Source organism: Cnephaeus nilssonii (genome assembly GCF_951640355.1).
Source record: "Cnephaeus nilssonii genome assembly, chromosome: 4".
Lineage (NCBI taxonomy): Eukaryota > Metazoa > Chordata > Mammalia > Chiroptera > Vespertilionidae > Cnephaeus > Cnephaeus nilssonii.
The window spans coordinates 51,530,970-51,546,831 of NC_137075.1; the positions used below are offsets into that span (position 1 = coordinate 51,530,970).

Sequence of the window (15,862 nt, forward strand, 5' to 3'; positions counted from 1 at the left end):
CCCAATCCAAACTTGGCAGGCCTGGTGGGAGAAACTGAAGGCAAAGATGTCTTTATACTAGTAAAAGATAAGAGTCATCTGATTGGCTGTATCAGTGTCAGGGGGATTCTATGTCACATACGTTTCTTCTACTGGCCTCACACATTGTCATGTTATACTGGCCAGCAAAAGGAAATAAGAAAGTCTTCATAGACTGAGGAGTGGTAAAGGAGAGAGGAAGACTATGGACTTTGCAGTTTGTAGTTCTTAGTTTGAAAGTGTGGACAATCCCATCACTGTTACTGCTATCTGTAATCTGAGCAAGTTTCTCAACCTCTTTAAGTCTCGGTGTCTTTATCAATGAAATGGGAATCATAATAGAACCTTATTTATAGGGTTTATGAAGATTAAATAAACAAGTAATGCTCTTAGTCCTGGGCAAAGCACATAATGAGGGCTCAACAAATGTTAAATGTGAGTTAAAATTATCTTTCCATCACTTATACCTGTGTATGAGTCCAGACACAGGAAGAAGTACGTAGACTCAGACACTGATCACTCCAGGGCGCTGGGGTTCTTTGTTCCAATTGCAGCCTTTTGAGAGTTGTTGAGAGTGAGATAATGACTGCAAAGAGAATCTCTGAATCCGTAACAACACAAGGCATATCTGAGTGCTGAACTGACCCTCTCTTCATAACCTCAGTAGGACATTTTTCACAGCCTCAGCTCCACTGCACATTCACATTGGCTTTGGGCCTCTTCCCATCTGAATTTTGCATATCTCTAGAATGGGCCAGATTTTATTCTGAGTTTGGAGTAATGGAGATGTAGGGGCCTCTGGAAAGTGGCTTGGGGAGGGAATAAAGGCAGCAGAATATATTCTATGCCACTGTCCCACACCACACACACACACACACACACACACACACACACACACACACACTCAACATAAACCCACAGACTCATTCTTAGGGGACCGGCCTTGGAGATTTAAAGGTTGGCTCTGTATTTATCAAACTCTCTGGGTTTGAATCCCACCTTCATGTCCTCCTAGACTCTAGACTAGAGCCTCCCCTCTATGCCTAATTTTTTTTTTCAGTGTAAAATGGAAATTATAGTAGTTTCTACATTGGAAAGTAGTTTAAGTGATATGATGTATGTAACATGCAGGGTACAGCCTTTAGTGAATATTAGGTATTGGTTTTATTTTTGTTTTTGGTTTTCTTTAATTATCATAAGCCCAATCTGAAGCCCCAAGGCAAACATTATTTTTATTAAAGACAAAACAATCTTGTACATGGTTTGTTTCAAAATATCTGTCAGATATTTTACTTTAACATTTATTTTAACAAAACTAAAAATCCAAATATTCAGACTGAAAGAAAATAAACCAAAATATCCAGTGACTTTCCCTTAGTGATGGGCTTTTGGGAAATTGTCGGCTTTTTCGATATACTTTTCAAATATTCCAAATTTTCTACAATGAGCACATATTACTTTTATAGTCAGAAAAAAACCATTAGCTTTCATTAGCCTCTCTTTTTAATGTCCTCATATTTACATGAGTATCCCCAAGGAGCTCTTTGCTGGATTCTCTGGTTTAATATGGTGCCTAAAAACTGGAAGGTTGGCAAAAATGTGATAGTATGAAAATGAGTGTGTGGCTGCATTTGTAAAATTATTAGTCTTATTTTAATTTTTAACTCTGTTTTGTTTTTGAAATGTTAAAATAAAATACCAAAACATAAATATCACTCTCAAGAATGATCAAATATTACTATTTAGTTATTTTTGCTTCAGATATATTGTTTATATAAATAAAACAATATTACAAATAAAAGTTCCCATTTTTTCTCCTTTCCAAGTTTTATCCCCTTATCTTCTCTTAAAGAATGGTTATTACTATTAATTTTGAGGGTACAACTTCAGTCCATATTTTTGTATTTTAATTGCTTGTATATGCTACATGAATAGTAGATAATTTTACTTCATATATTTTGTAGTATTGATAGATTATTTCATGCAGTTTCTATCATTTTGTAGCTTGCTTATTTTAAGTCAAATTATCAGATCAATGTTGTCCAATAAAATTATGACACACATATGTAACTTAGAATTTTCTAATAGCCACATCAAAAAAAACAAAAAGAAACAGGTAAAATTAAGTTTAGTATGTATTTTATTTAACCCAATACATCCAGAATATTATTCTAACATATATCTTTAACCATATTTCAAGTTGTCAAGAGCTTTATGTGGCTAGAGGCTACCATATTGGAGAACATAGTTCTAGATCTATTTATATTGATACACATTCACTTAATTGTTATAGAGTCTCTCTCTCTCTCTCATATATATATATATATATATATATATATATATATATATATATATATATGATATATCCATTCACTTATTGATGGTCAAGTTTTTCCCTATTGCAAATAATGTTTCAGTGAACATTTTTGTCTATGTCTCCTGCTACATATACACAAGAGTTTCTCTTAGTGAATACCGTGAGTGAAATTTCCAGTTTGTAGGAGTGAGCATCTAGCTTTAGGACTATTGTCAAATTGTTCTCCGTAGTGGTTGTACCAATTTACCTTCTTAACAACAGGGGCTGAAAATGCTTGATTCCCACATCTTCACCACAGACTAGTAGGGTGGAATCCTACATCTTCTTGTGAACTGTGAGAACTTGCCAAGATATTTAACTCTGTTTCCTTATCTGTGAAATGAGGCTAATAAAAATAGTACCTACCTTATTGTTGTTAGTATTAGGTGAGTTAATACATGAAAAAAAAGCACTTAAAATTGTGCCTGGAAAATGGTGATTCCTCAGTAAATGTCAGCTATTTTTATTGTTATCTCATTTGTTCTTTATAATTGCTCTGTAGAGTAAGCAGGATAGATATTACAATGATTAAGATAAGAGATGGGAAAAAACCCAATTCAGGTCTGGAATTCATTAAATATTAAATGTTATAGATACAAAGAGATCATTTCATCTAATCTCCCTCTTGCTTTAGAGAAGAAAAAAACTTGGGTTTTCTGGGATTTTACCTAACTTCTCCAAATAGGTTAGAATATTAACGTCTAGAACTAAGTCTTCTTACTCTGAGTAGAAATTGCTATGTGTAAATTCTTTCTTTTCTCAAGAAACACAGGAGGAAACATAATTTTGGCTGTGATGAAATGGCAAAGTTTATGGGAAATACCATAGATGTATAATCTCATTTAATTAGAGCAAAAATGTAGAATACTTTCCTTTTTACACCCTAATATTCAGTTAGCATTTCAGTTCTGTCTGCCACCACTACCACCATCACACAACCAACACCATTACCCACTCTCTTCCCCACTGAGATCAGACTTACTGCAGCTGAAATAGGTGATACTACCTAGTATTGATTGTGCCTCCATAATGCCTAGTGAGAGTAAATTAGAGCCTAGTACTTAGAAGAGATGTCCAAACCTAGACAGGTAGGACAGACACTAGGACAGGGAAAGCTTTATTTCATAAAAACAAACAAACAAACAAACAAACAAACAAAAACTTTAATTCTGCTAAAATTTTTCTTTCTTTTCATTCATTGTGTGTATATTTTCCTTAAGTTTTTGGACATGTCTATTACTAGAGGCCCGGTACATGAAATTCAAGCACTCAGGGGGATCCCTCAGCTTGGCCTGTGCCAATAGTAGGTCTTCAGATACATTCTGTCCACGACAACGGCTTCTTTCGGCTTCAGAGGTACGTTGTGCCAATAGTTGGTCTTCAGACATAATTCTGTTGCCATGCCAGCCAGGGGGAGGGACCACGAAGAATTGGGCTCCCTCCTCCCTCCTGTCAAGGTTGGGAGGTGGGGGGGGGGGCTTATTGGGGGCAGGGCTGGCTTGGGGGAGGGGCTGTAGGAGGTTGGGGGAGCCAATCGGCCTGGATCCAGCCTGTTGGACTCCACAGTGCATGGGTAGGTTCCCTAGGCCTGGCCAGTGATCAGGGCCTATCAGGGCTTTCCTTCACCCTGCTGCTGGCAGCTGGCCCCTCCCCCACTTCTGCCCCCCTCCACCAGTCACCTCCTTCTGCAGGCGACAGGCATGGGGTGCAATCGCTTGGCTGGCCTGGGCCTCCCTCTGTGGGCGATTGCTGGTCAGCCCCGCCCACCCGCCACAGCATCACTGGCCTGAGCATCCCTCTGTCGGGCGATTGATCGTGGGGTCCCCAGAACAATCGCCCCTCAGAGGGAGGCCCCGCCCACCCACCGAGCACCGCCAGCCGGGTGGCCTGGTCTCCCTCTGTGGCTGCTGGCCAGGTGGCCTGGACCTCCCTCTTTGGGGCGATCGATCATGAGGCTCTGTGATCAATCACCCCACAGAGGGAGACCCCACCCGCCGCAGCCCACTGGTCGGTGGCCTGGGCCTCCCTCTTTGGGGTGATCGTGGAGCCCCGCGATTGCTGGCCACCTGCAGAGGGTGGCCCAGGCTACCCTCTGGGGAGGCGACCAGTGGGGAGAGGGGGGCTGCACCGCACAGATGGCAACCAACCATGGCAGGTGCAATGTGATTGGTCGGGGGGCCCACCATTGCCCCATGACCAATCGCATGGCACCTGCCTTGGTTGGCTTGGCACCAGTGCGTGTCATAGTGTGGTTGTCCAGAAGGTTGTTCCACTCTTTGGTGGTTTGGTTTATTTGCATATTACACTTTTATTATTATAGTTGGTTGCTTTAAAGTTCCTGTGTGCAATTTTCATCACTTAGATCCCTTCGGGGACAGTTTCTACTGCATGTTTTTTTTCTTGAGTATCTTTTATGTTTTCTTTCTGCATCTAGTAATTGTTGATTGGCAACCAGACATTATGGATTATACAGTGTAATATCTCTGTATTCTCTTATGTTCTGATGAGTAATTCTTATTTTAGAAAACAGTCCATTTGGTTGGACTCAACTCTTAACTCTGTCTTCCTTTTGGTGAGCAGCAAATCAACCCTCCACTCAATTCATTCAGCTTCCAGCTACTGTTACTTTTCAAAGCCCCTTGGTGTCTTCCCTAGCTATGTATAGTTTAGCAATCATCCAACGTTTTAGGTGACTTTATACGTGTATGTTTGGGGCTCTCCCATTGTACAGCTCTCTCCCTTTCAGGATTATTCCTCTAATTTTCTGCTCTGCCTGCCACAAACTGTGCCTGATCCTTCAAGCCAGTAAGATGGTGGCTTCTGCTGCTCCTGCTGTGTAGACAGGAGCCTGCGAATCTTCAAATCTCACTCATATAATTCTTCTTTCAAGGATAGACTTTCATATAATTTTAATTTGGGTCACTCTCCAGTTCCTTAATATAATTTTTACAAATATATTGTCCAAATTTCATAACTGCCATAGGAGGGAGAGTTAGTCCAACCAAGACTCTCCACTATCATTGAAGCTGCAGCATGTTGTTACATGTCTTTTAATCTACAATGGTGCCACCTTCCCCCATGCTATTTACTCACTGAAGAAATTGGGTATGAGTTAAAGGTGGGTGAAGACATTTGTAGTATTCTTTTTTTGCAAATGATTTAATTTTTCCTTAATAAAAATTTTTAAATGAAAAGATTACTTCATGAGTAATGCTGTGTATTTCCTATTACTTGACAAAAGGAGCATAATGTTTTGTTTGAGATCTATGAGTCACATTCTCATGTCAGCCACACATTATTAGAGCAAGGACTGTGTTCTGCTCCTCTAATCTCAGTGCTTTTCACAATGTCTGACACATAGAAGATACTCAAGGCATACTTGTGTGATGAATAAATGAATAAATAAAAGAATAAAGAATCTTGCCCAAGATTACATGGGTAGAAAAGCAAAATTTGGAAACTAGTTTCTCCAATTCTAGATATTTAGTGCTACTACTGCTTTTTTTTTACTATGCCTACTATATTTTACCATCTCTCAGACAGTAAACCAAAAAATAAAATTAATTATGTACACTTGAGTGGATCTCTGAGGCATATTTATGCCCCTTGTCCAAATGTCCTCCCTTTAACACCATTTTTTCCTTGATCCTGACAAAAAGAACATAAAAGTTTACTTCTACATGTAGAAGAAATAATGTTAACCATCTTCCCTCCTGCCAAATATATTAAATGTATAAAGTGGAATCTTTTTTTTTTAAGAGCAGTTATAAAGGGGAGGAAAGAAACAGAAGACAATGCTCTTCCTGGAAGATTGAGAGGAAATTAACTCCATACTCTCATAAATGCCACATAAAGAAGAGCAATGCATTCAGTTTACCACTGTCTGACACCATAATCAATAAAGTCTGGGCTATTTCTATAAATGAGTTGTTGAATTTTATCACAAAAGACAAACATATAACTTGACCATCTGACAAAAATGCTCAAAAACAGAAGAGACTTCTTAAAACAAGCCTCAGTGCATGCAAGGCAGGCTAACTATTAGAAACCACATAAAAATTATTTTTAAATGTTATTCTTTGAAGCTGATAACTTGAGATCAAAGAGAGTGATGAATTGCTTATCTAAAATATCTTCTCAGAAATTTGGATAGCAAAAATAAACAACTTTGCTCTAAGCCTTAATAACTTTCCCTAAAACCAAAACAGGAGAGTACTCATTGTCCATAGATGAGTCCAATGTAGTAAGCAAGTGCCACATAAGAGAACTGACAACAGAGACCTGCGTGATGCAAGGAGCTGATTTTCTGTAAATAAATCTCTGTTTTGAAACCCCAGGGCCTTCATCCCATGTAGTGACTTGGAGCCGAGAAAAAGAAATACCTCTCTGATTAGTCTGGGATCTTCGAATTGTTTTTGACTCAGGGATTAGGAAGGCTATAGTGATTGGAGACAGGTGAAAAGAAATAAAATGGGGAGAGATGGTTAGTTACGATAAGAGGTGGAATTATTTGCAATGGGTGGGTCACCATGATTTGCATGGTGGAAATTAGACAAGTGGGGAGAGGAGGTATGAGAGGGAGAGAGGATAGCAGCTTGCTAATGGCAGAGGGTTCTAGTGGAGGCAAGGGTGAAAATGTTAATTTTGCCTAATCCTAATGCTATTGTTTCTTATCTTGGTTTAATACACAAATTCTCTGAATTCTACCTCAGCCTTACTAAATCAGAAGCTATAGGAATAGAGGCTGGAAACCTTTTTTTTTCTTTTTTTTTAAAGATCAATAAGTGATCCACATGCTCATCCATGTCCAGCTGGCTGGCTCAATTTGAATTCCAGGTCTCCAGTTACTAGGAAATTAATGTTGGCAAATTCTACTGCCATTATTGATACAGGCAATATGAATTTCTATTTGTCCAATGGAGCATACTGCTCTTTGAGCATACTGCTTTTATTCCTTTAAGATGTTTTTCTGAGATTTGACTTCACAATGTTATATTCCTATCTTCCACATGTGGTGGCAAGGAGAAAGTCTGGAGACAAACTGGAGATGCTGCACAAGTGTTTCAAAATCATGATAAAGAGGAATAGCAATGACTGCCAAGCCAAAGAGAATGAAACTGACCCAGATTTTTAAGTTTCATTGAGATGTAATTGAAACACAAATGAGTAATGGCACTAATCCCATTCATGAGTGCTCCATCCTCATGAAATAAATACCTTCCAAAAGCCCCATCATATCGAGAATTAGGGCTGCAGCATATAAATTTTGGAGGGACACAAATATTCAGTCCATAGCATACACATAGGCTTCCATGTGGTTGCCTTCTTCAAAGGGCTTTTTCAGACCTTTAAGATATCCAAAATCATCCCACCCTGGCCAGTGTGGCTCAATTAGTTGGAACATCGTTTTGTAAACCAAGAGGTTGCTGTTTGATCCCCAAGTGGGGGCATGTAGGGGAGGCAATAGATGAATGTTTTTCTCTCACATCGATATATTGTTTCTCTCTCTCTCTCTCTCTCTCTCTCTCTCTCTCTCTCTTCCACTCTTTCTAAAATCAATAATCATGTTTTCAGGTGAGGATTAAAAATAAAATCCTCCCGCCCAGCTGGTGTGCCTCAGCAGTTGAGCATCAACCCAGGAACCAAGAGGTTGCCAGTTTGATTCCCAGTCAGCCCCAGTTAAGACTGGATCCCCAGTAGGGTGTGTGCAGGAGGCAGCCAATCGATGATGCTTCTCTCTCATCAATGTTCCTCTCTATCTCTCTCCCTTCCTCTCTCTCTAAAAAAATCAATTAAAAATACCTTTTAAAAATCCCCACATCCATTCAGATTCTAAATCAAGTCCCTTTTCCTCTTTTAAGCCTCCCTTACCAGTTCTAAGTCTTTTTTAATTTCCTATATTGTCAGTATCACTCATTTCTCACTTAATAATTTAAGATTGCCATAGAGCTATTTTAGCTGAACTGGACAATATTTTTCTTGATGAGAGGAATTGTATCTTGTGATGTTTTAAAAATACTACCTTGCACCTATAAGACTATCCATAAAGATTTACTGGATGGATGGATGGATGGACGGATGGACGGATGGATGGACAATCAGGTTGTCTCCTCTGACAGACTACTGCCTGTATAATATTGAACGAGAAAAACCGTGACTTCAGACTGTGCAAATTGAGCAACTTCCTGGAATATAAGAAGAAATGGGGGAGGAGAAAGGGGGACAGAGATAAAAGGGGAGAGAGGAAGGAAGGAAGGGAGGCACGCTACTCTTATACATATGGAATCACTGAATCTCCTGGACTAAAATTATGAATGCTACTCCAGCCTGTTCTATCAGGAATGTCTTACCTATCTCTATTATGTTAGAAAGTGTCCTTCCCCTGCCTAGCACCCCCACCCCCTCACCCCCACTCTGTGGAAAGGAGGAGAAGGAAAGCATAGGGAGAGACTCTGCCTCTCCCTGCATTAGGGCAGGAATGGCAGGAGACTTTCCTGCCTCTCCCACTCCCTTCCTGCTGCATGAGTATTGTGGTCCAAGGCACTTTGTACAATCTCACACGAGCCAGAGAGTAGGCATGCAACATTCCTTTTATTGATTATTATGAGGAGCTGAGTGCCAGTCTTCAGAGAAAGCAGCCCTCCCACTCTCCACTGGCCTCCCTTCAGGACAGAGAGAACCTATTCCCCTGTCTCCCAAGCTCCCCTGCCAATCTTCTGTTGTTGAAACCCCCTCCTATCCTTCATCTGTATTTGATCTGCAATAAATTTTGTTGCTCATTTCTGGTAAAATAGTTTAAAGCTTAGATATTTATTTTTTAGTGGCCCTTCTGTAAGTCCATTAGTTCTTCCTCTCAAGGTACCCTTTTCTATTACTTTAAATCATGCAGAATTTGTTGCTAGATTGTGCTGTCACCACTAAAAGTCCTGACATTTTTTCTTTTCCAGTCTAACTGCAGGCTGTCAGCTGCTCAATGGGTTTACTATTCTTATGACTAGAAATAAAAGCATCCAAATTAACCCCATTCCATAAAATTAGGATTCTCCACAGCCCTGGCCAGTTTGGTGACTTGGCACCATATCCCGCCTCCCCCCCCCCCCGCCCCCCCGTTGTCCCAGAGTTTAAGAAGGACATCATTAGTTTAGTTTAATCCTACATTCAAGGTATCTAAAAATAGTTGTAAAAAAAATTGATGAAGATTAAAATACTTTCAAGGTATAAAATGTTCTACATGTCTCACAAATGTCTCTTATTTCCTGAGTTTAGACATATTTGACAATTGGGAATTGGTATAATTAGGAAAAATAAAGAAGAGAGGAGATAGGTATCAGGGCGTTGTCCCATGCACCAAGAGGTCAGGGGTTTGAGTCTTGGTCAGGGCACATGCCTGGTTTGTGGGCTCAATTCCCAGTAGGGAACGTAGAGAAGGCAGCCAATGAATGTTTCTATCTGTCTCTCCCTTCTTCTCTGTCTAAAAAAATAAATAAAAACATATTTAAATTAAAAAAAAACATAATTAGTAGAAAACTGAAGAGAGAGTGAAAAATAACTTCAGCTGTGAAGCTATTAATCCTTATCTCCCCTTTCAGTTTCTGGGAAGAAAATCACATGGTGGTCCATGTTGCACTGGGCACCTCTAGGCATTCTTTTCTTAAAGATGATCCGTGTACAAATGTGGCCTTCTCTCTGACTATTGCACACCACCTAGTAAACACCCCCTAATTCCTTTCCATTTTACTGTCCTGTTCAAATCCTCCCCTTTGCATCTGTCTCACTAACCCTCAGTTTCTTATTGTAGAATTTCTCAAACTGGTGTATCGCTGTTTCCAGCTAGAAAAAAAATTATTAAAAATCTTTATTTATGTTCCCCTAAAAATAGGATTAAACTTCTTACAGGAGTCTGGTAACTAACAGAATGCTCTGGCTTACTGAAAACCCCCTGAAATGTAGCCACAGTAGAGTCTGTTCCACAATTGTAAAGCTTACTCCCTTTTCTACCCCCAACTCTTCCTTTTTCCCCTGTTTATTTTAGTTTTTGTGCATTAAATATTGGTTTACTATGTGATTTTTAATGGCCTTATAGATTTTCACTGGATGGCTGTAGCATAATTTATTAAACTTGATTATTTAGGCTTTCTACTTTTTTATATTCTTTTTTCAAAAATTATTTTTATTGTTGAGTATCATTAGATACTCGCCATTTCCCTCTCTCAACCAGAGGATTTTCTATGAAGCTAATGAAGCTTCATCTCGGAATTCCTCACTTGCATGGGCTTTGTCGAAGGCTGTATACCTAATTTTGCATTCATATTATTTTTTTCTTGAAAGTGCTCCTGTAAGTCATACAAGATTCAGGTTTTGCAAAACCCCTACACACATGCCCCGGGTCTCTACTCACCCCTGGACCCTCTCTTATCCATTAATCCATTAAAGCACAAAACTTACTCTCTCCTTGAGTCTCTCCATCAAACAGACAATTTGTCAAAACCTCTTTTAAAGTCACCTTTTATTTCTTCACTAGAGGCCCAGTGCACAAAATTCGTGCATGGGAGAGGGGGCGTCCCTCAGCCCAGCCTGAACCTTCTCCAATTTGGGACCCCTCGGGGGATGTCTGACTGCCTCTCACAATCCGGGACCACTGGCTCCTAACCGTTCGCCTGCCTGACTGCCTGCCCGATCGCCCCTAACCCCTTTGCCTGCCTGACTGATTTCCCTAACCACCTCTGCCTGCCTGCCTGCCTGATCACCCCTAACTGTTCTCCTGCTGGCCTGATCACCCCTAACTGCCTCTGCCTTGCCCTGCATCCGGGACCCAGGATTCTCTCTGCTGGCTGGTCGCAGGCACCTGGGACTGGGCTTCCCTCCTTCTGGCCAGCTGCAGGCACCCAGGACCTGGGGCGGCTTCGCCTGGGCCAGCCACAGCCGCAGGGGACCGTGGGTGGGCGGCTTTGCCTGGGCTGCAGCTACAGGTGCCCGGGACAACAGGACAGGCGGCTTGTCCCTCTCCCAGGCTGCAGGTGCAGCCGCTGGCGCCCGGGACCACGGGGACTATGGGGCATGTGGATTGTCCCTCTCCTGGGCCACAGGCGCAGGCACAGCTGCTGGTACCCAGGACTGTGGGACGGGTAGCTTGTCCCTCTCCAGGGCCACAGCCCCAGCCACTGGCACCTGGGACCACAGGGCGAATGGCTTGTCCCTCTCCTGGGCTGCAGCCTGGCTGGTCCCCATTCCTCTTTCTCAAGCTGATTTGTGCCTGGCTGGTCCCCATTCCTCTCTCCCTAGTGTTGAGTGTCTGAGCCATTATGGCATGAGGGTGTTAATGATCATTTGCATATCAGTTCTTTATTATATAGGACTAGTGGCCCCGTGCACGAAATTCATGCACGGAGCGGGGGTTCCCTCAGCCCAGCCTGCACCCTCTCCAATTGGGGACCCCCTTGGGAGATGTCCGACTTCCGGACATCCCTCTCGCAATCTGGGACTGCTGGTTCCTAACCACTCACCTGCCTGCCTGCCTGATTGTCCCTAACCCCTCTGCCTGCCTGCCTGATCGCCCCCAACTGCCCTCCCCTGTCGGCCTCATCTCACCCCCAACTGCCCTCCTCTGCCGGCCAATTTGGTTCTGATTGGTCGGTCTCTATGCCAGTCAGCGTCAGAAGCTCCGCCTCCTAGGCAACCATTGGCTCCTCACAGTTGACCCAGATTTGGTTCTGATTGGTCAGTTTCTATGCCAGTCAGCATCAAAAGCTCTGCCTCCTAGGCAGCCATTGGCTCCTCACAGTTGACCCAGATTTGGTTCTTTTATTTTTTTTTGGGGGGGTGGGGTGGGGGCGGAAAGGACTGCTTATTAAGTGGTTATTACAGGAGTCAGACCACATAAGTGGTGTCAGCCCCAGGAATGTGACTTCTCAATGTTGATCACAAAGCCCCCAAGGCTGGTCCTGGTGAGCCCCAAGGTCAGAAATGAAACGGAAAGGCTTCGGTCACATGCTGCTTCCAGGTATCCAGGCTGGGCAGCAGGGAGGAGATGCCCATGTCGTGCCAGGTCTCCCCATTGGACACCCCCAAGGTCTGGTAGGACAGCAGCTGCATGCCTGCCTCTGCTAGGAGCCCAATCATGGTAGGCAGTATGGTAGGGTTAGAGGGCTGAGCCCAGAACAGGAGAAGGGGCAGACCCCTGTGGAGAGGCACTTCTGGTCTGAAGGAAGCTCCGTTGAGTGCCTGCAGCACAGGTGTGGTGCCCTGGACAAAGCCCACAGCCTGGTAGGGGGCACCTGCCAGGGCCACACTCAGGAGGCCTTTCCTGCATCCTTGCTCTCCTGGCACAGTGGGGTTATGGGAGGTGGTTACATTGAGGCCCTCCTTCACCAGCGGCTTGGTGTTCACCAAGTTCACATCCACATGATTAGAAGCAGCTGACAATGACTGTGGGGCTCAGGCAGTTCCCGACATTCTTCAGGAATAAGCCCTGCATTACCACCTGGATGGTCCCTTTGGGGGACCCTGCCCAGGCTCGCATCAGAGTCCCCAGAGCTTCTGCCAGACCAATCCAAGGTTTGGTGTGCGGAGAGAAGGCACTGGTAAGGGCCTGGGCTTTCACGACCCACACGAGGGCTCTCTCCTTCACCATGTCCATGAACTGGACAGCAATCTCCTTCCCGCAGCGGCTCTGGGCCTCCTTGGTGCTGGCGCCCAGGTTGGGGCAGCTGATGACATTCTCGTGGCCCACCAAGGCACGGTCCCGAGGCCGCTCCTCCGTGAACATGTCCAGCGCTGAGCCTGTGCACTGCCCCGACTGCAGGGCCCGGAGCAGGGCGCCCTCATCCACGATCCCTTCACATGTGCAGTTCACCATGCCCATGCCCTTCTTGCACAGGGAGAAGGTCTGTCGTTCAGCAGGCCTGTGGTGGAGGGCAGGAGAGGGGTGTGCACAGTGATGAAGTCACAGAGGGGGCCAGATCTCCTTCAGGGGCAGCTGCTGAACGTGGAAGGAGGCCGAGACCTCTGGTGAGATGATGGGGTTATACCCTACAGTCTTCATCCTGAAGGACTGCATCCGAACAGCCACCTCTCTCCCGATCCTCCCCAGGCCAATAATTCCTAGGGTCTTTCCATTCAACTCGGTTCCCATGAACTTCTTTTGGTCCCATTTGCCATCCTTCATTGAAGCCGTTGACTGGGGAATCTGCCTGGCCAGACACATGATCATCCCACCGCTGAGCTCAGCAACACTAAGACTGTTCCCATTGGGAGTGTTGATGACCAGGATGCCCTTCCTCGTGGCGGCCTCCAGATCCATGTTGTCCATTCCGGTGCCGGCCCTGCCCACCACCTGGAGCTTCTCTGCTGTGTTGATGACATCCGCGGTCACCTTGGTGGCCAAGCGGAGGATAAGGCTTTCTCAGTCCTGCAGCTCGCTATCAGCTCCTCTTTGCTCAGGTTCTGCTTCTCCACCACCTGCAGCCCTCCATCTTGCAGGATCTTCCAGCAGCAAGGGTCCAGGCTGTCACTGATGAGCACTTTCTGTAGATTTGTGAAGGTCATTGCTGGAGCCAGCCTGGGATCCACTGATTTCCCTGGACAGAAACACCTCTAAGCCCCCAGATTTGGTTCTGATTGGTCAGTTTCTATGCCAGTCAGCCTCTCTGGGCCTATCAACGGGGCCCGATCAGAAAGGCGGGGCTAATCAGCAGCCCCGGTGGAGTCCTGGAGAGAAATGGATGTGTGGCTGCTGGCCAGGCTGGGAGAGAAAGAGAGAGGCAAGTGCTGGTCAAAAGCTGCTACAGAGGCAACGGGTCAGTCCCTGCTTCTCTCTTCAGGCCTCTCTCTGACCCTGATTCGCAGCCCCCTCAGCAGTCAGTGCTGGGGCACTGCGCCTGCAGCGCACTGACTTCAGGTCTGGTGAGCTTTGGTTGTAAGCGTGTTACACCCTGGCTCTTTATTATAGAGACAAGGTCTTCCCATGCTTAATGTGCCATCATGCTTTCTTATCAATTACAAAAATACTAGCCCCAAAGTAAAACTTTTGGCTTCTCCCTATCATGTTCCCATTATCTTCAAAGTGGAAGTTGAAGTCAAGCTGGGGGACAGCTCTTAGCCTTTCAGCACATCTCAGGAGACCTCCAGTCTCTAAATGGAAGAATTCAGGGAGATGCCATTTAAGATACATGTCTTTGTAGCTTCCAAAAGGCTTGACGCTTTCTGCAATGTAGCATTTCCTATTCCTTTCATTTGGACAGGGGTTTCAAAGTCTTTGGTGATGAAAAATGAGGTCATAATCTACAGTCAGTCTTTCTGTCCAGTAGAGAAGGTTCTACATATTAATAGTTTTATGATGGGCTTTTGTCAATGTTTGCTCACAAGGTGAGTCTTCAGAAATCTAAATGAGTGATACCTGGACAGAAAACTAGAATAATGGGGAAAGCAGACTTGACTGCTTCCCACCCCCCTGTTTTTTCCCCCACCCCCACCCCCGCCACTGCTAACTACCTATACTTTAATATAAAAGGGCCTGATCCCACGGTAGAGCCTATAGCTCCTGAGCAAGATGCTCAGGGGATGGGGTAAGGAGGCAAGTGAAAGAAGAAAGTCACAGAACTATGTTTTGCCCCCTTCATCTGAGCTGTTTGAGTTTTCTTTTTCACTAGAAAAACTTGTGAAATCTGACTCCCATCTAATCCTCCCCATCTTAGAGCTTTTATATGGTTTTCTGCTTTTCACTCCCAGCTTTATTTTAGGAACTTTGTATACAACCACAAAAAGGGTCAGGATTAGGAGCACAGGTCCTGAGATTATATATCATATCTGGCTTCTGTCACTTATTCTGGCCACAGGTTGACTTTATTAAGCTTCAGTTTCCTTATGGATAGAATGGGGGCTCAAATTATGCTGTTGTTAGAAACTAAATAAGATGTATGTTAAATCCTTAGCATGCAATAAATATTAGCTATTGTTGCCATGATTTTTTCCCAGGAGTCTCTTGGACAATCAGGTATTTGATAGATAACAGTCAAGTGATACAATACCAAAGAGCTTGGAAAGACATGCCTATTGCCCACTCACCCTGCCCTTTCCCTAGACCACTAGGAGTGCTGAGCTAGAGGCAGGGGATGGGGGTCATAAACAGATAGAAAGAGAAGGAACCCAGAGATTCCACTTCTGGGAATATACCTGAAAAACAACAACAAAATACTAATTCAAAAGAATATATGCACCCCTATGTTCATAGCTGCATTATTTACAATAGCCAAGATCTAGACACAGCCCAAGTACCCATCAGTAGATGAGTGAATAAAATAGCTGTGGTATACTTACACAATGGAATACTACTCGGTTGAAAAAAGAAGAAACTTTTACTCTTTGCGATAGCATGGATGGACCTGGAGAGTACTATGCTAAGTGAAATAAGCCAGTCAGAGAAAGACAAATACCATATGATCTCACTTATATGTAGAATTCATATAATGAACAAAAGAAGAACACAATTCA

General features: G+C 43.6%; 1 pseudogene across 1 annotated transcript; it reads right to left on the reverse strand.

Moving 5' to 3' along the window:
• Nucleotides 1–12,331: 12,331 nt before the first annotated feature.
• LOC307098763 (D-3-phosphoglycerate dehydrogenase-like) lies at nucleotides 12,332–13,918 on the reverse strand (annotated as a pseudogene). The gene has a single exon. The product of its transcript is annotated as a D-3-phosphoglycerate dehydrogenase-like (transcript).
• Between the last annotated feature and the right edge of the window lie 1,944 nt (nucleotides 13,919–15,862).